The sequence below is a fragment of the Hevea brasiliensis genome, chromosome 3 (genome assembly GCF_030052815.1).
Source record: "Hevea brasiliensis isolate MT/VB/25A 57/8 chromosome 3, ASM3005281v1, whole genome shotgun sequence".
NCBI lineage: Eukaryota > Viridiplantae > Streptophyta > Magnoliopsida > Malpighiales > Euphorbiaceae > Hevea > Hevea brasiliensis.
In genome coordinates this window covers 90,705,124-90,730,691 of record NC_079495.1, presented here as the reverse complement: position 1 = coordinate 90,730,691, position 25,568 = coordinate 90,705,124, and positions in this window count along the sequence as shown.

The following is a 25,568-nucleotide window of genomic DNA, read 5'->3' as shown; positions in this document are numbered from 1 at the left end:
AAGTTGGATCGTTAAATCTACCAGAACTGAAACTGCTGGGTGACCAGTAACGTAAACAGTAACCGTGTTTTGGCTATAACTTGAGCTACACAGCTCTGAATTAGGCGATTCAAAAAGGAAAGTAAAGTTAAGACCCAGATGAACAATTTTCATGAAGAACACCTCATCAAATTATGATCGAAACTAGGTAAAAATTGGGTTCAAAGATTGGAGCACCAAGCTGTCCAAAACCAAAACTTTCTAAAATTTGCAAAGCTAAATTGGGATACATTAAACATTCATGTAATGAGTTCTTAGCAGCAATTGAGATTAGTATTGAGGTATTCTTTTTGTGTATTTTCAGTAGAAAAAGAAATTGGAACAGACAAGGGGAAGTAGGTAACTAGGAAGGACAATTATTGAAGGTTTGTGCACAACTAACCTTTTCTTCGTTTTTAAACTTGTAAATTGTTTGGAATGTGTTTATTTGAATGGGTTTGCTTTGAATAAGTTTACTTTGACTGAAATATAGTTTTTCTCTTGCATTTAAGAAATTAGGGTGTTACCACCTTTATATAGATATTATGATGAATTTAAATATGTTTATTGGTTTATAAATGTGAATGTTGAGTGGGAAATTTTTGGAAACTATTTTGAAACCACAATTAGCATGATGATCCTTTCAAACCGCCAATGTAATGCGGCTACTTGGGGTTGATAATTGATATTGATTATGTCTCCCATTAATAACAGTTAGTGGGGTAAGACTACATGAGTACTCATTAGCTAGCTAGCCCTTCCCTCATTAATAACGGTTAGTGAGGTTGAGATTGTTTTGTCGTGGTGTACAACACGGCACTGATCGTGAAATTTTGTGTTATGGCCTAAACTGTGTGTTGATATTGGCAACACTAATGCTTTGTGAATTGTGATTTATGCAGTGTGATTTCTCTTTTGAAATGTTATTCTAATACATGGTTCTTATGGAATTAGAACTATTGTGAAATTTTCATGCTTAAGAAAAATGTGATTTATTATGCTTTGATAAATTGTGTTTTATCTTAGGTTTTAAAGTTATTAGTTGTACACCACTAAGTGATATACTTAGCAATAGCTTCTTTATGCTGTCGCAGGTAAGGGAAAGGAGAAGGCTGCCGAGTGAGAGACTTGGAAGCAGTATTTTGGTATTGATTGTGGGTATTTACGTTAGGTATACCCTTGTGATTCCTTTGGATGTATTTTGTATCTATATGTATGGATGTACGGACATTGAGCAGTTTGTATTAAAAAGCACTGTATTACTTGTGAAACCCCTTACCCGACTACAGTGTAGCCGAGCAAGTTATGCCACTCAGTGTGCCGGAGCACTCTATTTTATCTGATTTCATTACAGTTCTTGATTTATTTATTCAAAAACTTTATTGAAGATTTAGGCTATTTTTACTTTTATCAAAATCTAACTAAATTGGAAATTTCAAAAATTTTAACGATAATCCGACAAAGTGTCGGCTGTAATTTGGACTAACAGTTCTTCTGAACCTGCCAAAGACAATTTCAATATATATTCAATTTCTCAAACTTAATAGTCTCAAAAATTTTCAAACATAATGTATCTCAATACAGTATCCAGATTTCTCAGAAATCTCATTAGATTTTCAATATCTCAATATTCACAAGTATAATCTCATTATAACTCAAATTCAATTCACATACTAAAATACTTACTTTGAATAGCTTCCGTAATTCATTGGTTAATTACATGAGTTTATTTTGTACAAGATATACAAATAATTTACAATGTGCTAGGAATGAACAATATACATAACATGTATAAAATGAGCCCTATCTACATGCATTCTTTGAAGAGGTGACAATCTTGAACTCTTCGACACTTACGTAGATCCGACTCCAAAAATCTCGATCGACATCTCTGGTTTTCCTTGATCACTGCGAGTAAGCAATTCCATCGCGCTAAGCATTTCTGCTTAGTGGTGCAATAATATAACCAGAAATAATATATACAAGTAAAGAAAGAAATAAATGATAATTCAGATACTCAAGAATCAATTTAATTTGGCATGGTATTTCTAGTATCAACGATCTTATTTACTAGTTTGTTACTCTTTGGAAGTGCTTAGTTTATAACTTTTCAGTAATACTAGCAGGTATATAATTTATTCTATCTGTATTGTATTTCAAGTCATGCGGATTACGCAATTTATATTTTTGTTATGTTTCTTTTGCTCATCTCTTTTGCTTATTCATTCAATACTTAATTTAATTGTACTGGATTTTCATTATACTTAACTTAACTTAGCTGCCTGAATTGAATAATACTTTAATTGACTGCCCAAGTAACCTATACTAGACGACTGGACTGGATAACGGGTCGTTGGCACTGGACACCGCGGTGCCTCGGGCCGTCATACCATGGGACGCAGAACGTCAATCACGTATCACGATCGGTATGGCTAAAAAGCCATGATATCACATAATCGGCATAAAAGCCATGAATACGGGCATAAAAGCCATGAATACGGGCATAAAAGCCATGAATACAGCATAAAGCCTTTCGCGATCGCTAAAACAATACCCTATTGGCATGCCAAACTATCCAAACCAATCTTGTTAGGTATACTAGGGCATTTGATATTTTAAAATGTTAATATATTGTGCTTTATGACTTCATTTTTTCATGATAAATTTCAATCATAATTCATACATTCATTTGATCATTTATATGATCACAATTCACATCAATTATTCTTTTATACCATTGTACTCAAAATACTTCTCCTCTTTACAATAATGAGAACTAATGTCTCATTCATACATTAATATGGTTTATTTATCCATTCATTATGTTATTCATATTGATCACAATTCTAAACAATGGTTCACATGTACCATTGTATTCAAAACATTTTTCCTTTCTCATTTATACATTCAAGAATCTACTTATGTAATTACAAATTTTATATTTCAAGTTGAGTTACTAATATTTTATGAATTCCATTTGTGATGGGCATATATGCCCTAACTATCTATTCACATCAATTTGGTGACTTATTTTTCATGTTTCAAGTAATCCATGAATATTTCATGGATTTCAAATTTATGGCCTAAATTTCTTTTTAACAATTTTGACTAGGATTCATAGTCCATATTTGTCATACAATTCTAAGCATTTAAGCTTAGAATTGGTTCTAGGTCTTCATCTTAATTTACTAATCATTTTGATTACTATTCACCTTACTAGTCAACCAAAATGTTGACCTTTTTATACTTAATGGATATATTAATTCTTATTACACTAAGATCTCATATTTTGAGTTTTACATTTGCTAGTATTAATTGCCAATTGCAATTTAAAGTCCCCTAGATGCATTTCTAATTTCAAATTTTGAATTTCAAGTTTTGGTGTCACTATTCACCTCATTGGTCAACAAAAAAGTTGACTTTTGCATAGAAAATAGGTGTATTGGTCTTAACACCTCAAACATACCACATTTTGTATTTTAAACTTGTTGGTATTGGTTGCCAATACCATTTTTAAGCTTAATGCTAATTGAGCAAAATTTTCGGTTTTCATGCTTCATCTTTACTGTTCCATTTGTTATTTTTACAGTGGGAATTTGAGGAAATGGTAAACATGAAAGTTGTTCCTTATTTTGTCTAGTTGAATTTCCTTTTTTGAATCACTCCACTTGGAGTTTTGTAGCTCAAATTATGGCCAAAATAAGTTTACTGTTCACGTGCACTGTTCATGCTGCACTTTTGGGTTTTGGCAGATTTTGGTCCAACTTTGGTCAGTAATTTGATCAAGTTAAGTTCATAATTTGGCCTAACTTTCTTCATATGAAATGTTCTACTATGCCTTAGGTTTCCATCGGTTCAAGAATCGCCTAAATCCGAGTTTTCTAGAGGGAGTTATAGCCATCCAAACATTACTGCTCAAATGAAAATCTGCAGAGTTGCAGGTTTGAACAGTGACTGTGACTGCCATTTGGGTTAGGTTCTGGTCATAATTTGGGGTAGGTTTCTTCATGAAAGTTGTTTTTCTATGTCTTAACTTGTTTCTGTAAACATTTCAGGTCAATTGACCAAATCTACAGTGAGTTATGGCCAAATGAACAGTTACTGTTCATTTGGTCATTTCTGCAGGGGCTGTTGCAGGGTGTCCGGATTGGGGCCAAGTTTTGGTCCACTTGCTTTGGTCTTTTGGGCATGGTTTCTTCAGCAAAAATATGCCATTATAAGCCTAGTTTCATGTCCAATTGGCAAAACACCAATTGGACCAACACAGCCCAAGTTATGGCTGTGTAATTGGACTGAATTTTCAGTCCCTCTGCTGCTGTCCTAGGGCAGCCTACAACTTCACTTTGCAATCCTATTTTTCAGTCCATAATATGGTCAACTTACCTAAAATGGTCACTAATTGACCATTAAAATGTGCTCTAACAATTTCCTAAGCCAAGTCAATCTTTCACTTCTCAAAACCCTAGTTTTCCCTTATAATTCACACATACACCTAATTAAGCACTTCCATTCATTATATATGTGTACATACACCTTAAACATAATCTCTAATTCATTCTAAGTCCATTAAAACCATCAAAAACACTCCACCTTTGTTCCTTATTTAGGGCAGCCGAAATTCATAGGGTTCATATACATAGATTCCATTCATTTAATTCACATAACCTTACTCACTTTAAGTCTTTAACATGAATTAAAAGAGATTTAAGTGTAAATAGGCACTAACCTTGAATAGGGCAGAATTTCCCAACTCAAAACTTCACTTTATTTCCTCTTCTTGGCTGCCAAACACTCTCCCAATATGAGTGGAAAAATTTTAATGAAAAGAAGAAGAGATTTTATGGTGGGAAGTGAAGGGAATCAAGCTTGAAACAAGAGCTTCAATGGAGGGAGAGGGGAAGATGGGTTTCACGTCTTGAGGAAGAAGAAGAAGAAGATGACCAGAATTTTTGGTCTTCTTTGACTCTTTTAAGTGATTTAATAAAGCTTATTAACTTGTGATTGGTTGGGAGTAAGTGAGTGACATCATGTGATGTCATTATTTGCATTATTTTGATTTTTCTTTGCTTTTCTTTTCTACCACATTTCAATTTAATTTTTTAGCAATATTTATTCATATTTTGAGTCATAATAATTATTTACTTAACTAGACAAGTCGGTCAAAAATCACCTCTGAAGGCGAAATGACCAAAATGCCCTCCGTTTGGCTTAACGGGTCAAAATTGTCTGTACCGATTGAAAAATTTTTCTAAATATTTTTTTGGCATTCTAATGCCATGGGAACCTCAATGACCCTTCTCTGGAGTCCCAAAAATTATTTTATAATTTTTCCCCTGGGTCTAGGGCTCCTCGTTGCGAGAACCGCAACTTACCTCTGGTTACCCATCGCTTGGGCACCGGCTCTTTTGACTTAACTGTATTTTATTTCTAAAATTTTTACTAAATTTTTCTCATTAATATTTGAGTTAATTATGGTCCCTCACTTTGATTTGAATATTTTTCCGATCGTTCTAGCTGTCCGGATCGACACCGGTCACCGAAACAGTAGACTGTGCGGAATTGCTACCGGGAGGGTGTTACAACTCTTCCCCTCTTATTTAAATTTCGTCCTCGAAATTTATCCGGTGTAAATAGTCGAGGAGCTACTACCTTTTTATTTCTTCATCTTTCCGTGTTATCCTACTTCACTTTCTCCTTAGTCTCAATCCTATCCTCAAACAGTTATGTACTCATCCTTTTTCATCTTAAATACAGTCTCTTTCTCATCTCCATTCGCTATCTCATTGTCTCTTCACTTTCTTATTCCATACCTTAACCTAAAATAAACGGGAAATACAGATCTGCAATAGTGTCACCTCGACTCTTATGAATGCAATGCATGATATGCAATCTATCTAGGTCCAAAAATGCCTAAACCGCGCTCTGATACCACTAAATGTGAAACCCCTTACCCGACTACAGTGTAGCCGAGCAAATTATGCCACTCAGTGTGCCGGAGCACTCTATTTTATCTGATTTCATTACAGTTCTTGATTTATTTATTCAAAAACTTTATTGAAGATTTAGGCTATTTTTACTTTTATCAAAATCTAACTAAATTGGAAATTTCAAAAATTTTAATGATAATCCGACAAAGTGTCGGCTGTAATTTGGACTATGATTCTTACGAACACGCCAAAGACAATTTCTCTATATACTCAATTTCTCAAACTTAATAGTCTCAAAAATTTTCAAACATAATGTATCTCAATACAGTATCCAGATTTCTCAGAAATCTCATTAGATTTTCAATATCTCAATATTCACAAGTATAATCTCATTATAACTCAAATTCAATTCACATACTAAAATACTTACTTTGAATAGCTTCCGTAATTCATTGGTTAATTACATGAGTTTATTTTGTACAAGATATACAAATAATTTATAATGTGCTAGGAATGAACAATATACATAACATGTATAAAATGAGCCCTATCTACATGCATTGCTGAAGAGGTGACAATCTTGAACTCTTCTGACACTTCTACAGATCTGGACTCCAAAAATCTCAGTCGACCATCTGGTTTTCCTTGATTACTGCGAGGAAGAAATTCCATCGCGCTAAGCATTTCTGCTTAGTGGTGTAATAATATAACCAGAAATAATATATACAAGTAAAGAAAGAAATAAATGATAATTCAGATACTCAAGAATCAATTTAATTTGGCATGGTATTTCTAGTATCAACGATCTTATTTACTAGTTTGTTCCTCTTTGGAAGTGCTTAGTTTATAACTTTTCAGTAATACTAGCAGGTATATAATTTATTCTATCTGTATTGTAGTCTGTACGGTTCTGCAATTTATATTTTTGTTATGTTTCTTTTGCTAATCTCTTTTGCTTATTCATTCAATACTTAATTTAATTGTACTGGATTTTCATTATACTTAACTTAACTTAGCTGCCTGAATTGAATAATACTTTAATTGACTGCCCAAGTAACCTATACTAGGCAGTGGATCGATAACGGTCGTTAGCACTAGACACCGCGTGCCTCGGGCGTCATACCATGAGACCGAGCGTCAATCACGTATCACGATCAGTATGGCTAAAAAGCCATGATATCACATAATCGGCATAAAAGCCATGAATACGGGCATAAAAGCCATGAATACGGGCATAAAAGCCATGAATACAGGCATAAAGCCTTTCGCAGTACTGCTAAAACAATACCCTATTGGCATACCAAACTATCCAAACCAATCTTGTTAGGTGTACTAGGGCATTTGATATTTTAAAATGTTAATATATTGTGCTTTATGACTTCATTTTTTCATGATAAATTTCAATCATAATTCATACATTCATTTGATCATTTATATGATCACAATTCACATCAATTATTCTTTTATACCATTGTACTCAAAATACTTCTCCTCTTTACAATAATGAGAACTAATGTCTCATTCATACATTAATATGGTTTATTTATCCATTCATTATGTTATTCATATTGATCACAATTCTAAACAATGGTTCACATGTACCATTGTATTCAAAACATTTTTCCTTTCTCATTTATACATTCAAGAATCTACTTATGTAATTACAAATTTTATATTTCAAGTTGAGTTACTAATATTTTATGAATTCCATTTGTGATGGGCATATATGCCCTAACTATCTATTCACATCAATTTGGTGACTTATTTTTCATGTTTCAAGTAATCCATGAATATTTCATGGATTTCAAATTTATGGCCTAAATTTCTTTTTAACAATTTTGACTAGGATGCATAGTCCATATTTGTCATACAATTCTAAGCATTTAAGCTTAGAATTGGTTCTAGGTCTTCATCTTAATTTACTAATCATTTTGATTACTATTCACCTTACTAGTCAACCAAAATATTGACCTTTTTATACTTAATGGATATATTAATTCTTATTACACCAAGATCCCATATTTTGAGTTTTACATTTGCTAGTATTAATTGCCAATTGCAATTTAAAGTCCCCTAGATGCATTTCTAATTTCAAATTTTCAATTTCAAGTTTTGGTGTCACTATTCACCTTATTGGTCAACAAAAAAGTTGACTTTTGCATAGAAAATAGGTGTATTGGTCTTAACACCTCAAACATACCACATTTTGTATTTCAAACTTGTTGGTATTGGTTGCCAATACCATTTTTAAGCTTAATGCTAATTGAGCAAAATTTTCGGTTTTCATGCTTCATCTTTACTGTTCCATTTGTTATTTTTACAGTGGGAATTTGAGGAAATGGTAAACATGAAAGTTGTTCCTTATTTTGTCTAGTTGAATTTCCTTTTTTGAATCACTCCATTTGGAGTTTTGTAGCTCAAGTTATGGCCAAAATAAGTTTACTGTTCACGTGCACTGTTCATGCTGCACTTTTGGGTTTTGGCAGATTTTGGTGTAGTTTGGTAATTCATTAGGTATACTACGGGAACATGTCGTGCCTTACAAGGGATAAGGTGTGACATGTTTTAGTGGTATCAGAGCTTTGGTTTTTATACAAGTTTTGAAATTGCATGTTTGAAAAATTTTGATAAGTACAACTGCTCAACTGTCATTAATTGATACATATAGTGCATTACATCATAAATATGGACTAATGGAGGGAAATCTCCTTGTGTTGGTTGTCCAGAGAGTAGAATTCTTTGTGATTTAGTATGGAAGAGGGGGATCACATAGTAGAGCAATCAATAGCAGCTGAGGTACAGGGGGAGGCCCCAGCTCCTCAGAATACTAGTGGATCGGCTGTACCCATCCCACCCATGCAGTTTCCTGCTCAGTTCACTCAGCAGATAGCTACACTATATCAGCAAATGGCTAGCAATATACCAGTCCAAGCTCTTGTGTAAGCACCTCTAGTGCAACCACCATCCCCAGCCAGACAATATGACAAGTTAATGAAGTATGGGGCAACAGAGTTCAAGGGTACAGTGGACCCATTGGAAGCTGAGCAATGGTTAGAATGGATGGAGAGAGTATTCAAGAAACTGCACTGTACTGATGATTTGAAGTTCGAATACTCGGTCTCTCTACTGCATGGAGATGCATATGAGTGGTGGAAGACCATTCCTCACAGTTTGGTTGAGCCCCCTGTGTTGACATGGGATGACTTTCTAAGATAATTTAGATAGAAGTATGTTCCTGACACATATGTAGATATGAAGCTACAGGAGTTTCTTAGTTTGAAGCAAGGGAACAGGATTGTAGCCGAGTATGAGAGAGACTTTTCCCACCTCAGCCACTATGCTGGAAGCCTACTCACTACCAGTAGAGACAGAAACAAACAGTTTGAGGCTGGTTTGAGGCCTAGTTTGAGATTACAAGTGGTTGAGTTTCGACATGACAACTTCTTTGGGTTGATATCACAGGCCCTTGAATTGGAAAGGATAGAACTAGAAGGGGCATCTGAGAAGGTAACCACTGAAAAAGAGAAGAGCAGTAAGCCTACAGGTCAAAGTTCTAGTAACAATTCGGGTAAGAGAAAGAGCTTTGGGGGACCAAGTAACAAAGGATCTAGTAGGGGAAGATTCTCAGGGCAGAGGCCACCTACATCCGGACAGCAGACATCTAGGAGTTCCTTTCCTGCTCGTGCCTGTGAAACCTGTAGCAAGAATCATGGAGGAGTATGTTATAAGGCCATAGGAGCTTGTTACAACTGTAGTGGAAGTGGGCATTTTGCTAGAGATTGCACTAGTGCTCACAGGTCTGAGCCGCCTACCACCACTGAGGGATCTGTTCAAGGTTCTGCTTCCAGAGGACAACAGACAGCTAGTAGAGGCTGAGGCAGGGGTAGAGGTAACACTTCTGGTAGCCTGGGCACAGCAAGCCAACCAAAGCAGAGTGGTGTATCAGTCAGGGTGTACACTATGCACCAGAGGGAGGAAGCTGAGACATCAGATATTGTGGCTAGTACTTTCTCCATCTTTGATAGAGATGTATATGTGTTGTTTGACCCTGGTTTTACACATTCTTATGCTAGTGCCAGTATTGCATGTTCTGTTGCCATTCCTTGCTTAAAAATGGATTATGATGTACTAGTGACTAGTCCCTTAGGACAAGAGGTTAGGGTGAACAAATTGTATGAAGATTGTCCTTTGGTGATCCAAGGACATACATTCCAGTCAGACTTAATTGAAATGCCCTTTCGAGATTATGATATCATCTTGGGCATAGATTGGTTAGCCAGGCATCACGCATGATCGACTGTAGACTGAAGACAGTTACTTTTGGTCTTCCCGAGTATGCAGACGTAGTGATAGATGGGGAGAAGTAGTTATTGCCATCCAACATCATTTCAGTTGCACTTGCTAGAAAGCTGATTAGAAAGGGATGTAAAGCTTATCTAGCTCATGTGATAGACACCCAGGTGGGGAGTCCATGTGACACCACTTACCCATCTACAGTATAGCCGAGTAAGATATGTCACACGGTGTACCGGATCACCCTATTTTATTTTAATCCTTTTTATCCTTCCTTATTTATTTTTATTATAGTTATGAAGTACAATTGGTGAAGTATAATTTATTTAAGTCATTTATGGAAAACATCAATTTATTTAAGGTTCTGCAAATTTTATAGAAAATCCAGCAAAATACCGGCTAAAAATCGAGAAAACAGTTTTTCAGACCTGTAAAAAACACTTCCAAAATTTTCAATCAATCCCAAACTCCATTTCATCAACAAAATCTCAATATTTTTCAACAATATTTTCATTTCTCAATTATTCATTTCATATGATATTTATGTAAAAGTCATCAATAAATATTCATGTTTTCATTCATAAACACAATTTCCACTATTTACATCAATACCCAAAATATATTACATAAGTCTTAATTACACATGAAAAAATAAAAGTTAATTACAAAATACCAAAATAAAACCTAGTGTCCTACCAATGCACTGATGACGGTGAGGTGACACGGACACTATGCAAAGCTGCAAAAGGTTTCACCCAGTCTGTGGTCTACTGGGCTCTCTATCGGTCTCTCCAGAACCTACGCGTGGCAAAAAACAACGCACTAAACAATAATGCTTAGTGGTGCCAATAATAGAATAAAAAGAAATAACGAAAAATAAATATGCAGTGCATGTTCTGATATCTTATGTAGACAATTTTTTTTATCATTATTGGTAATCTTATTTATTATGTACTTGTTATATTCATAATTTCATTAAATTTATCCACTTCCATTTTTAGTTGCCCAAGTAACCTATACTGGATGACTAGACTGGATAAACGGGTAAACTGGCACTGGATATCAAGTACCTCGGGCCGTCACACCATCGGTCACATATGTATCTCCCGGTGTGTAACAGAACAGCTAATGAGCTGTAATAAATATTAGGCACAAGGCCAAGTATTATCACAATGTCAGAATGGCTAAAAGCCATAAAATCACAGAATGGCATAATCCCATGTACGATCGCTAATCGAACCTATTGGCATGCCAACCTATCCAAACCAATCTTGCTAGGTGTAATAGGGCATGTTACACTTTTAAATTATACAATTCTTGAAATTTAAGTTTAGGTGTTACTATTCATTTCTTTAGTCAACTAAAATATTGACTTTTGCATAGGCAATAGGTACATTGGTTTTAATACTCCCAACATACCACATTTTGCATTCTAAAGTTATTGGCATTGGTTGCCAATACCATTTCTAAGCTTAGTGCTGGTTGTTCAAAATTTTTCAGATTTCAAGTCTTGTGTTTACTGTTCCATTGGTCATTTGTACAGTAGGAATTTGGCAAAATTGTCTTCATGAAAGTTGTTCCTTATTTTATCTAGTTACATTTCCTCTTTTGAATCACTCCATTTGGAGTTTTGTAGCTCAAGTTATGGCATAAACACTATAACTAGCTGGATTGGACAGAATCCAAAATTATGGGCAAAACTGGTTCTACCAAATTTGGTAACCTAAGTTTGGTTGGCAATTTAACTAGGTTATGGTCAGAATTTGGATTTGTCTTCCTCGTGAAAGTTGTAGGTCTATGTCTCAAATTTCTGTTGGTAAAATGTTAGGTCAATTGGACCTTTCTACACTGAGTTATGACGAAATGAATAGACACTATTCATTTGGTCATTTTGCCAAGGCAGAATGCAAGTAACCCAGATTAGGGCAATTTTTAAGCCAACTTGGTTTGGTTTTCTGGGCAGGGTTTCTTCACCAAAGTGGTGCCATTATGTGTCTAGTTTCATGTCCAATTAGCTTTGCACCAATTGAACCTCTACAACTCTATTTATAGCTGCCCAAACCTGGTGGACTCACATCCAGACCTGCAGGGCAGCCAAGGCAGCTCACCCAAATTCAAATACCAAGCTACAACTCACTTCATTTCTTCATCATACACAGCCAAATGGTTACTAATTGACCATTTAAACTTTCATTCACCAACACATGAGCAAACCCTAGGTTTCTCCCAAACCCTAACTCCACAATTTTAATTTGTTCCATTTTCATATTTTCTAGTTTAGATTAATGTTGTAACAAAGAATATAAGGGAAAAATAAACAAAAGTGGCACTAATCTTCACTTAGTCACTTTCCAAGACTTAAAAACTTCACTTTCTTCCTTTCAAATTGCTGCCCAAGGCTTGCTCTAGTGGTAGGGATAATTTTTAATGAAGGCAAGTTAGGGTTTTGAGGTGGTTTAAGGTGGGAATTGAAGCTTTGATAAGCTTTCAATGGTGGTTTGGGTGTGGAAGGTGTTTCGGCTGGTTTGGGTGAAGGAGATGAACTGATTGCTTTTGTTTATTTTTGTCTTAATTATCCCTTTTTAATAGGTTAGCTTAATTGTGATTGGTGGGGAAAGGGTTGATGACATCATGTGATGTCAAAATTGTCATTTAATCTCATTTTCTTTCCTTTTCTTCTCTACTCATTTTCAATTTAATTTTTAGCAATATTTATTTACATTTTGTATCATAATAATTATTTACTTAACTGGAAAAGTCGGTCAAAAATCACCTCTGAAGGCGAAATGACCAAAATGCCCTCTGTTTGGCTTAACAGACTAAAATTGTCTGTACCGATTGAAAAATTTTTTTAAGCATTTTCTTGGCATTCTGATGCCATAGGAACCTCAATGACCCTTCTCTGGAGTCCCAAAATTTATTTTATGAATTTTTCCCCTGATCTAGGGCTCCTAATTGTGAGAACCGCAACTTTCCACTGGGTTACCCATCGCTAGGACACCGACTCATTTAACTTGGTTGTATTTTATTTCTAAAATTTTTCCTAAATTTTTCTTGTTAATATTTGAGTTAATTATGGTTCTTCACTTTAGTTTAAATATTTTTCTAGACGTTCTAGCTGTCCGGACCGACACTGGTCACCAAAATAGTAGAATGTACGAAATTGCTACATGGAGGGTGTTACAACTCTTCCCCTCTAATTTAAATTTCGTCCTCGAAATTTACCTGATGCAAACAGTTAAGGGAACTGTTGCCTCATCGTCTCTTCACTTTCCCAAGTTGCCTCCTCGGTGTTGTGGTGCCTCCAAAGCACTTTCACCAGTGGAATCTACTTATTCCTCAACTCTTTCACTTCCCGAGCTAGGATCCGTATGGGTTCTTCTTCATATGTCAAATCCGGTTGTACTTCAATTTCTTCTATGGAAATAACATGTGAAGAATCTGAGCAGTATCTTCTTAACATAGATACGTGGAACACATTGTGGATCTTGTCCAGCTATAGTGGTAAAGCTAGCCTGTAGGCCACTGGAGCCACATGTTCAATGACTTCATATGGGCCAATGAACCTTTTTTTTTTTTTTTTTTTTTTTTTCTCTTTCTTCTTTTTTTTTTTTTTTCTTGCTTTTCACTTTTTTTTTTCCTCTTTCTTCTTCTTCTTTTCTCTTTTCTTTCTTAAGATTTTTTGGCATTCTTTGCTTTTTTTACCTTTTATTTTTTTTTTTTTTTTTTTTCTTTTTCTTTTTTTTGCTTTTTGCTTTTACTTCTCTTTTATTTTTTCAATCTTTTCATCTTTTTCTTCTATCTTTTTCTCATACTTTTCTTCATTGCTTCTGCCATTTTATATTGCTTGTTATTTATTGTTTATATTATTATCTATTGTATATCTATCTCCCCAAACTCCCTCAAACTCACTCAATCTCCTTCAATCTCAATCAATCTATCCTCATATTATATTTCATTATATTATTTTTTTCATCAATTTATTATTTTTTTATTTTTAATTTTTTTTTTTTGTTTTTTTTATTTTTTTTTTTACATCAAGTTTTTTGAGGATGATGTTTTTCAGTTGCCAGTGTGTCTAAGGTTCATCTTCTTCTTCGATCTTTATTATAAACCTTGGAACTTCGATCGGATATAATAAAATGATGATAATCATGATTATCTAATATATAATATATACTAACTATAAATTCGAGTGTACTCGTAACTCAAATCTATCTCGAGTGTCTCTACTTTCACTATCAATCTATCTACTATCACCCATATCACTTCAATCCATCTCTCTCACTTACAATCCATACAGTATCAATGTACCATTCTATCAATCATGATAGTATGGTTATGTACCATGATTATGTGGATGTGATTGTGTACTTTGATTTTTCACATACTTGGCATTGACTTTTAGTATTGATCACCATGTATGTTATTATTGGCCATCATATATGATTATTGATATCATTATTACTTCACATAGTATATTACATATACTAATATAGCATAATTTTCATTTATATCATTCATCTTTATTTATTTTACTCTCTTTTCATATACCTTTTTTCATCCCCATCATCTCTTTCCTTTGCTTTCATTCTTTCCATTTTTTTTTTCACATTTTTTTTCTTTCTTCTATTCTTTCCTTTCTCTCTCTTCTTCTCTAATTTTCTTTCTCTCTTCTCTCATCTCTAATCTCAAATCTCAAACCAAATCTCAAAAATAGCAAAAGATGAAATCAAAAATCTCAAAATCCTCAAAATGAATTCAAAGAAAATTTTTCAATTCAAAAGCCTTTGCCATCCTTCCTCATCACATCAATCATCAACCACAATCACAATCTCCTCAATCACAATCCCTTCCATCCTGGGATTTCCATTTTCATTTTTTTGTTTTTTTTATTTTATTTTAGTTTTTTTAGTATTTGTAGTTTTTTATTTTTTTTTTGTTTATATTTTATTTAAATGTTATATTTAGTGCTAGAAAGAATTCAGATCATAGGTAAAGATAATCTAGAGTTTATGTGCATCATGTGCTTTTCATTCCATAAACATCTGATGATCCCTATCATGTCCACCCCATATACCTCCACATATTTACATACCCACATACCATCCACAAAATACTTTTCGAACCCACAACATGTGCACACTGTTAACATAACAACATGTTCACAACTTGTCAACACAACATACTTTCAAACTTCACAATTCAACAAACAAAAACAATCAAAAAAATTGTATTAAAAATTCAACAAACAAGAAATTAAAGAAAATCTTTTCAAAAATCTTCAAATAAATATTCTAAATTTTTCTTTACTGTTATTTTCTTTGTTCATACACTCACCCCCTCCATCACTTCATCCCTCACACTCCCATTTTCTTATTTCCCATCCCATCTCCCCATTTCGACACTCTGTGTCCAAGGAAGGAGATCTCATTTAACCAGAAGTCACACTTGGACAACTTAGCATACAGCTTCTTTTCTCTCAGGGTTTGCAAAACAACTCTCAAATGCTTATCATGTTCTTCCCTGGTCTTGGAATACACCAAAATATCATCAATAAAGACCATTACGAACTTATCTAGGTATGGATGGAAGATACGGTTCATAAGGTCAATAAATGTTGCTGGTGCATTTGTTAGGCCAAAGGGCATCACCAGGAACTCATAATGCCCATATCGGGTCCTGCATTCACCCTCAGCTGATGATACCCTGACCTGAGATCAATTTTGGAAAATACTCCTGCTCCCTTCAACTGATCAAATAGATCATCAATTCTAGACAACGGATACTTATTCTTCATAGTCACTTTATTCAACTGCTAGTAATCGATGCACAACCTCAAAGTCCCATATTTCTTCTTTACAAACAACACTGGAGCTCCCCATGGCAACAGATTAGGGCATATGAACCCCTTATCCAGTAACTCCTGTAACTAGATTTTCAGTTTCTTCAGTTCTGTGGGTGCCATCCTATAAAGAGCAATAGAGATTGGTGTTGTACCCGGCAGTATTTCAATAGCAAATTTGACTTTCCTTGCTGGTGGCAATCCAGGCAATTCTTCAGGGAACACATCTGGGAAGTCTCTTACTGTGGGTATGTCACATAGATATGGCTTAGCCTGCCTAGTATCCACCACATGTGCTAGGTAGGCTTCATAGCATTTTCTCATCAGTTTTCTTGCAACTGTGGCTGAAATGACATTGGACAAGAAATCTGTCATTTCCCCCACAATTGTGATCTCATTACCCTCAGGAGTTTTCAAAGAAATCCTCTTTAACTTACAATCAACCATTGCTTGATGAAGTGACAACCAGTCCATTCCCAAAATCACGTCAAACTCATGGAAAGGCAACTCAATCAGGTCTGCCAAGAATTCATACCCTTGAATCCTTAATGGGCAATCCTTGTACACTTTGTTCACCACTACACTGTAGCCCAATGGATTAGTGACCAGGATGTCTTGGTCACTCTCCCCTACCAGTAACCCCCTTTCTACGAGTAGGTTAATGCAGATGTATGAATGAGTGGATCCTAGATCCACCAATGCATGCACAGATGTATTGTAGAGGGAAAACGTACCCCTGATGAAGTCCAGGGCATCTTGCTCCTCCTGAGCTCTTATGGCATAGGCTCTAGCAGGTGCTTTGCCCTCAGGCCTCTCTGCTGGCTCAAATGCAAGCCTCTGTAATGGTCCAACTGCCTCAGATTTTCTAGATTTCCTACCCCTTTGTGGTGCAGGAGCAGGTCTGTCTACTTGTGTTGGAGCAGTTGTAGCAGTTCTGCATGGACAATTCCTCAACTGATGCTCTGTTAACCCACACCTTAAGCAGGCACCCGTCACTTTCTAACACTCCCCCTTATGCCAATTCAGGCAATGTGGACATGCAGAAGATGCTGGGCCTAGTCCCCTGAACCCTATCCCTGGAGAGCTGCCACTGATGGTGTGGACTGACCTCTCCTAGGGGTGAACGGTGGCCTGGGCCCCCTAAGACTGACCCTGACCTTGTGGTTGACCCGAACTCTGTGTAGGTGGACCTTTGAACTTCTTTCCTGGTGTAGGAGATGAGCTAGACTGACCCAGGCCCCTTTTCTGTTATCTCTCCCTTCTGGTCTGCTCACTTATTCTTACTTTTTTAACTTTTATTGCAGCTTCCACTAACTTGGTGAAGTCTGTGATTCCCAAGGCAGTAATCATGATCTTTATATTATCATTTAATCCCTCTTCAAATCTCTTACACCTTTCGGCCTCATTAGGGACTATCTCCCTTCCATAGAGGCTCAGTTTGACAAATTCCTTTTCATACTCTGCCACTGTCAGCTATCTCTGCCTCAGGTTAATGAACTCTCTTCTTCTCTCTTCCAGGTATACACTACCCACATATTTTTTCTTGAATTCTGAGAGGAAGAAGTTCCAAGTTATTACTTCTGGCTGCACTTCACTAGACACTGTATCCCACCATTGGTAGGCATCATTTTGCAATAGAGATACAACAGCTTCTAAATTTTGCTCTGGAGTGTAGTGGAGTTGCTTTAAAACCCTTCCTGTTCTATTCAACCAGTTTTCGGCTGCAACAGAATCATCTTCTCTCTTGCCAAAGAAATCCATTGCTCCAAATTTTCTCAGTCTTTCTAGATGTGATTTCTGCTGTGGAGGTGGTGGTGGTGGTGGCATTACTCCAGCCATTTGTTTGAAAAACTTAGCCATTTATTGAAATATGGCTTGAGAGGCTGAGTAGGCTCTACTGGAGCTAGTGGAGCAGGTTCTCCTCTACCCCCAGTCTTAGCTGCTGCAGGTGGAGCATGACTCTCCACTTCCTCCTCAACTGCCCTCTGAGATGTGGGGTCCATATCCTATTCAAAATAACAAAGACAAACAGATCTGCATTAGTGTTACCTCGACTCTTACAAACGCAACGCATGGTATGTACTCGATTTAGACCCAGAAACGCCTAAATCGTGCTCTGATACCACTAAATGTGACACCCCTTACCCGTTTACAGTATAGCAGAGTAAGATATGTCACACAGTGTACCGGATCACCCTATTTTATTTTAATCCTTTTTATCCTTCCTTATTTATTTTTATTATAGTTATGAAGTACAATTGGTGAAGTATAATTTATTTAAGCCATTTATGGAAAACATCAATTTATTTGAGGTTCCGCAAATTTTATAGAAAATCCAGCAGAGTACCGACTAAAAATGGAGAAAATAGTTCTTCAGAACCTGTGAAAAACACTTCCAAAATTTTCAATCAATCCCAAACTCCATTTCATCAACAAAATCTCAATATTTTTCAACAATATTTCCGTTGTTCAATCATTCATTTCATATGATATTTATGTAAAAGTCATCAATAAATATTCACTTTTTCATTCATAAACACAATTTCCACTATTTACATCAATACCCAAAATATATTACATAAGTCTTAATTACACATGAGAAAATAAAAGTTAATTACAAAATACTAAAATAAAACCTAGTGTCCTATCAATGCACTGATGACGGTGAGGTGACATGGATACTATGCAGAGCTACAGAAGGTTTCATCCAGTCTGTGGTCTACTGGGCTCTCTATCGATCTCTCCAGAACCTACGCGTGGCAAAAAGCAACGCGCTAAGCAATAATGCTTAGTGGTGCTAATAATAGAATAAAAAGAAATAACAGAAAATAAATATGCAGCACATGTTCTGATGTCTTATGCAGATAATTTTTTTTTTATCATTATTGGTAATCTTATTTATTATGTACTTATTATATTCATAACTTCATTAAATTTATCCACTTCCATTTTTAGTTGCCCAAGTAACCTATACTGGATGACTAGACTGGATAAACAGGTAAACTAGCACTGGGTATCAAGTACCTCGGGCCGTCACACCATCGGTCACATATGTATCTCCCGGTGTGCAACATAACAGCTAATGAGCTGTAATAAATATTAGGCACAAGGCCAAGTATAATCACAATGTCAGAATGGCTAAAAGCCATAAAATCATAGAATGACATAATGCCATGTGCAGTATTGCTAACTGAACCCTATTGGCATGCCAACCTATCCAAACCAATCTTGCTAGGTGTACTAGGGCATGTTACACTTTTAAATTATACAATTCTTGAAATTTAAGTTTAGGTGTTACTATTTATTTCTTTAGTCAACTAAAATGTTGACTTTTGCATAGGCAATAGGTACATTGGTTTTAATACTCCCAACATACCACATTTTGTATTCTAAAGTTGTTGGTATTGGTTGCCAATACCATTTCTAAGCTTAGTGCTGGTTGTTCAAAATTTTTAAATTTCAAGCCTTGTGTTTACTATTCCATTGGTCATTTGTATAGTAGGAATTTGGTAAAATTGTCTTCATGAAGTTGTTCCTTATTTTGTCTAGTTACATTTCCTTTTTTGAATCACTCCATTTGGAGTTTTATAGCTCAAGTTATGGCATAAACACCATAACTGGCCAGATTGGACAGAATCCAAAATTCTGGGCAAAACTGGTTCTGCCAGATTTGGTAACCTAAGTTTGGTTGGCAATTTGACTAGGTTATGGTCAGAATTTGGATTTGTGTTCTTCAAGAAAGTAGTTTGGTTGGCAATTTGACTAGATTATGGTCAAAATTTGGATTTATGTTCTTCATGAAAGTTGTAGGTCTATATCTCAGCTTTTTGCTGGTAAAATTTCAGGTCAATTGGACCTTTGTACACTGAGTTATGACTAAATGAATAGACACTGTTTATTTGGTCATTTTGCCCAAGTGGAATGCAAGTCACCCAGATTAGAGCAATTTTTAGGCCAACTTGGTTTGGTTTTCTGGGCAGGGTTTCTTCACCAAAGTGGTGCCATTATGTGTCTAGTTTCATGTCCAATTAGCCTTGCACAAATTGAACCTCTACAACTCTATTTATAGCTACCCAAACCTGCTGGACTCACATCCAGACCTGCAGGGCAGCCAAGGCAGCTCACCCAAATTCAAATACCAAGCCACAACTCACTTCATTTCTTCATCATACACAGCCAAATGGTCACTAATTGACCATTTAAATTTTCATTCACCAACACATGAGCAAACCCTAGTTTTCTCCCAAACCCTAACTCCACAATTTCAATTTGTTCCATTTTCATATTTTCTAGTTTAGATTAATGTTGTAACGAAGAATATAAGAGAAAAATAAACAAAAGTGGCACTAACCTTCACTTAGTCACTTTCCAAGACTTAAAAACTTCACTTTCTTCCTTTCAAATTGCTGCCCAAGGCTTGCTCTAGTGGTAGGGATAATTTTTAATGAAGGCAAGTTAGAATGTTGAGGTGGTTTAAGGTGGGAATTGAAGCTTTGATAAGCTTTCAATGGTGGTTTGGGTGTTGAAGGTGTTTCGGCTAGTTTGGGTGAAGGAGATGAATCTAATTGCTTTTGTTTATTTTTGTCTCAATTATCCCTTTTTAATAGGTTAGCTTAATTGTGGTTGGTGGGGAAAGGGTTGATGACATCATGTGATGTCAAAATTGTCATTTAATCTCATTTTCTTTCCTTTTCTTCTCTACTCATTTTCAATTTAATTTTTAGCAATATTTATTCACATTTTGTATCATAATAATTATTTACTTAACTGGAAAAGTCGGCCAAAAATCACCTCTGAAGGCGAAATAACCAAAATGCCCTCCGTTTGGCTTAACAGACTAAAATTGTCTGTACCGATTGAAAAATTTTTCTAAGCATTTTCTTGGCATTCTAATACCATAGGAACCTCAATGACCCTTCTCTAGAGTCCCAAAAATTATTTTATGATTTTTTCCCCTAATCTAGGGCTCCTAGTTGTGAGAACTGTAATTTCCCACTGGGTTACCCATCGCTAGGGCACCGACTCATTTAACTTGGTTGTATTTTATTGCTAAAATTTTTTCTAAATCTTTCTTGTTAATATTTGAGTTAATTATAGTCCCTCACTTTAGTTTAAATATTTTTCCAGACGTTCTATCTGTCCGGATCGACATCGGTCACCGGAACAGTAGAATGTACGAAATTGCTACAGGGAGGGTGTTACAACTAAATCTTAAAGATATTCCTACGGTATGGGATTTTCTGAATATCTTTCCTGAAGAATTGCCGGGATTGCCTCTGGAAAGAGAGGTGCAGTTTGAAATTGAGACTATGCCTGGTGTGGAACCAATCTCCATCACTCCTTATAGGATAGCACCTGCTGAGTTGAAAGAGTTGAAGGTGCAATTGCAAGAATTGTTAAATAAGGGTCCACCCTAGCGTGTCACCTTGGGGAGCACCAGTATTATTTGTGAAGAAGAATGATGGTACTCTCCGCCTATGCATAGACTACAGACAATTGAATAAGGTAACCATAAAGAATAGATATCCTCTGCCACGGATCGATGATTTCTTTGATCAGTTGAAGGATGCAACTGTATTCTCTAAAATTGACTTGAGATCGGGCTATTACCAGTTGAGGGTGTAGGAGCAAAGTATTCCTAAAACTGTCTTTAGGACTCGATATGGCCACTATGAGTTCTTGGTAATGCCATTCGAGCTTACTAATGCTCCAGCAGCTTTTATGGGCCTGATGAACACTATCTTCAGGCCATATTTGGACCAGTTTGTTATGGTGTTCATTGATGATATTTTGGTGTACTCAAAGAATGCAGAGGAACACGACAAGCACTTAAGGATAGTATTGCAGACTTTGAGGGAGAAGCAGTTGTATGCCAAACTGTCAAAATGTGAGTTCTGGCTAAAGGTGATTACATTTTTTAGGCATATTGTATCTGCAAAGGGTATCTAGGTGGATCCTAGCAAAGTAGAAGCCATTCTTAATTGGAAGCCACCTAGAAATGTCATGGAAGTTCGGAGTTTCCTTGGTTAAGCCAGGTATTACCGAAGGTTTGTGAAGGGATTCTCCATGCTAGCATCTCCTCTAAACAAGCTACTTAGGAAGGATGTAAAATTTCAGTAGACTGATCGGTGCCAGTAAAGTTTTGATGAGTTAAAGAGGCGTTTAACTGAAGCTCCAGTCTTAACCTTGCCCACTTTTGGTAAGGAGTATACCATATACAGTGATGCTTCTCATAAAGGATTGGGCTGTGTGTTGATGCAAGTGTTATTAGTATGCCCTAGAGCATATCATTTAGTATGTATCTTGTACATATTTTTATTAATAAAAGGCATTTCCACTTTTCCGTTTACATAATATATTTATGTGTAATAGAAAAGGTCCATTGATATTTTGTTAGAAATATTATTCTTAAGTTGTTAAGAATATGAGTGACAATATTTCTAGCACAAAGTATCATAAATAGGTTCACAATCGAGGATACTTCATAATAAGGACATGACTTGTCCAGAAAGATTGTATTCATATTTGTTCCCAAGTTATTTATATGAGATATAAATAAGATGGAATGGTGAGTCTCATGCCATATAACAAACATGATAGGCACTTATAAATGATAAGTAGGCCGAACCAGTGACACTTATGACAAGCACATGGAGTTTACTCTTGTCAATGTTTTGTCATAAATCATATCGAGGCATATAATCTTTAGATCCGAGATAGTACAGATTATCTTGTATATAGGTAGTTTGAGTTTGATATCGCTTTCATACTTGTACTATGTATGGGCATATGGGCATGTGTTGGCTCCTACTAGTTATATATGGAGGTAGGTGTTGATCAAGATGGAATCTTTTCCTCTAAGTAAATAGAGATAAAATCCTATGTTCATTTAATTTTTCTTGATGTTTCAAGTTCTGGCCAGACAGATAGATTTATTCGTAAAAGAGTTTCGATGAGAAAATCTTTTAATCAAGAATTGGAATTAAAAGAGAACATAATATTCATAGCAAATGGAGTTTGACATAAACCATGACTCAGCTTGAGTTGGGATTTTGTATGCAGAGATTCTAGTGCATGGTAACATATGATTATAGGTTCATTTAAGGTAAACCTTATTACTAATTGGGTGGCCATGGCATGCTATGCTAGGTGTTAACCATGGTCTATGAGGTTCATAAAATGATTTAGAGAAATCATTTATGATAAGAAAGAGTTCTGATGATATTAAGAGTTGATATCATGTCTCATTGCCAATTAGTGATGAGCCTAGTAAGTCACACACATACATAAGTTATCACCTATTTAAATATGATTTAATTAATTAATTAAAGAGTTTAATTGATTAATTAAATAGGTTTGGTTTGCAATTAAATTGCAAAGTCCCTAGCATGACTTGAAACCAAATCTAGATTATTGGATGTATAATATAAGTTAAATTTATATTTAAAGTGTTTAAATATGAATTTAATTAATGAGAAATTAATTAATAGAGATTAATTAATTAATTTATATTTGATATAAATTGATTAGAAGAAGAAAAATAATTATTTTGGGTTAAGAACTCAAAATTAAGACACATGGGCATTTTGGTCATTTCACAGTGTGACACGTGGCATCATGAGATGGTGACATATGGGATTGCACATAAGCGTGCCAAATGTTTTTTAATCATGTAAGATGATTAAAATCAAGATTAAATATAGGTTTGACACTTGGCACAATGTGATTGGGTCACTTAAACGTAGAGCTAATCAAAGGGTGACATGTGGCAAGGGTTTAATGTGTTAACCTAGCTATTTAAGTGTTGTTATGAAAAGAAAAGCAACCAGCAGCCACTCCTCTCCTTTGTCACGCCACTTTGAGGCTTTTCATCTATTCTTCTTCATCTCTCATCAATTCAAAGAGATTAGCCATCAATCTCTTGAATTAAGAACAGTAGAAATTATTTCTAGTGTACTGTTTACATCTCTAATCTCTTAAAATGCAGAACTTGAATTTCTAATTAATAGAAAAAGCTTTAGAAGCTGTTCAAGGGTTGCCATAGGTGTTCTTGGTGTAGACAAGCTAGAGGGACAACATCTGGTGTCCTGAAGACGAATCTCAAAGGCACAGATACGCTGCAGTGCATCAAGAGGTTAGTGTAATCGTTCTTGATTTAATCTGGGGTTCTAAAATTAATCTGATTAATTTTAAAATCTTAAATGGCAAATACAGATCCAAAACATATTAAAAGAGTTTTAATATGTTGTTTATCATTGAAATCAAATAGATAAAAATAAATCTTGCATGATGCATGTGATCCTAGGTGAAAATTTTTGAATTCAATGGTATAAACTTGTGTTTTTCACGCTTCCGTTCCTTCAGCAAGATAGGAATGTAATTGCCTATGCTTCACGCCAGCTTAAACCACATGAGAGGAATTATCCTACGCATTACTTGGAGCTGGCAGCCATTGTCTTTACCTTGAAGATCTGGAGATATTACTTGTATGGGGAGAGATGTTATATATACACAGATCATAAAATTTTGAAGTACTTGGGCACACAAAAAGAGTTAAATTTAAGGCAGAGGAGATGGTTAAAGCTGATAAAAGATTATGATTGCTTGATAGACTATCAGCCTAGAAAGGGAAATGTTGTAGCTGATGCTTTAAGTCGCAAGACTATGGCTGTTTTGAGGTTTCTCCATTGTCCATGGTGCATGAGTTAAGGGCATTGCATGCTAATTTGGAGATTAATGAAGATGGGCAGATGTTAGCTACTTGGCAAGTGAAGCCAATGCTAGCAGAACAAATTAAAGCAGTTGCATAGAAGGATGATAAGTATGTGAAGTTGATGGAAGAGGCTTGGGATGGCAAGAAACCAGAATTATCAGTAAATGATGAGGGCTTGTTGTTATATAAGGGCAGAATGTGCATTCCTGAGAATGTTGAACTGAGGCAGACCATTTTAAAGGAAGCACATGATTCACCTTTTGTAATGCACCCTGGTGGAACCAAAATGTACAGAAATGTGAAAGAGCACTATTAGTGGAGAGGAATGAAGAAAGATATTGCAGAATATGTTGCCAAATGCCTAACTGGTCAGCAAGTAAAGGCAGAACACCAAGTGCCTGCAGGGTTGCTACAGCCATTGCCAATTCCCGAGTGGAAATGGGAAAGAATCACTATGGTTTTTGTGACAGGACTTCCACGTACACAAAAGAATCATGATGCAGTTTGGGTTATTATTGATAGATTGACCAAGTCTGCACACTTTTTGCCAGTGAGGGTGGATTACAGCCTGGAAAGATTGGCCAAACTACACATTAATGATGTGGTGAGGTTACATGGAGTGCTAATGACTATTGTGTCGGACAGAGACCCAAGGTTCACTTTTAGATTCTGGGGTAGTCTCCAGAAAGCCCTAGGAACTAGATTGAATTTCAGTACAGCATTCCATCCACAGACAGACGGTTAATCTGAAAGGATCATTCAGATTTTGGAG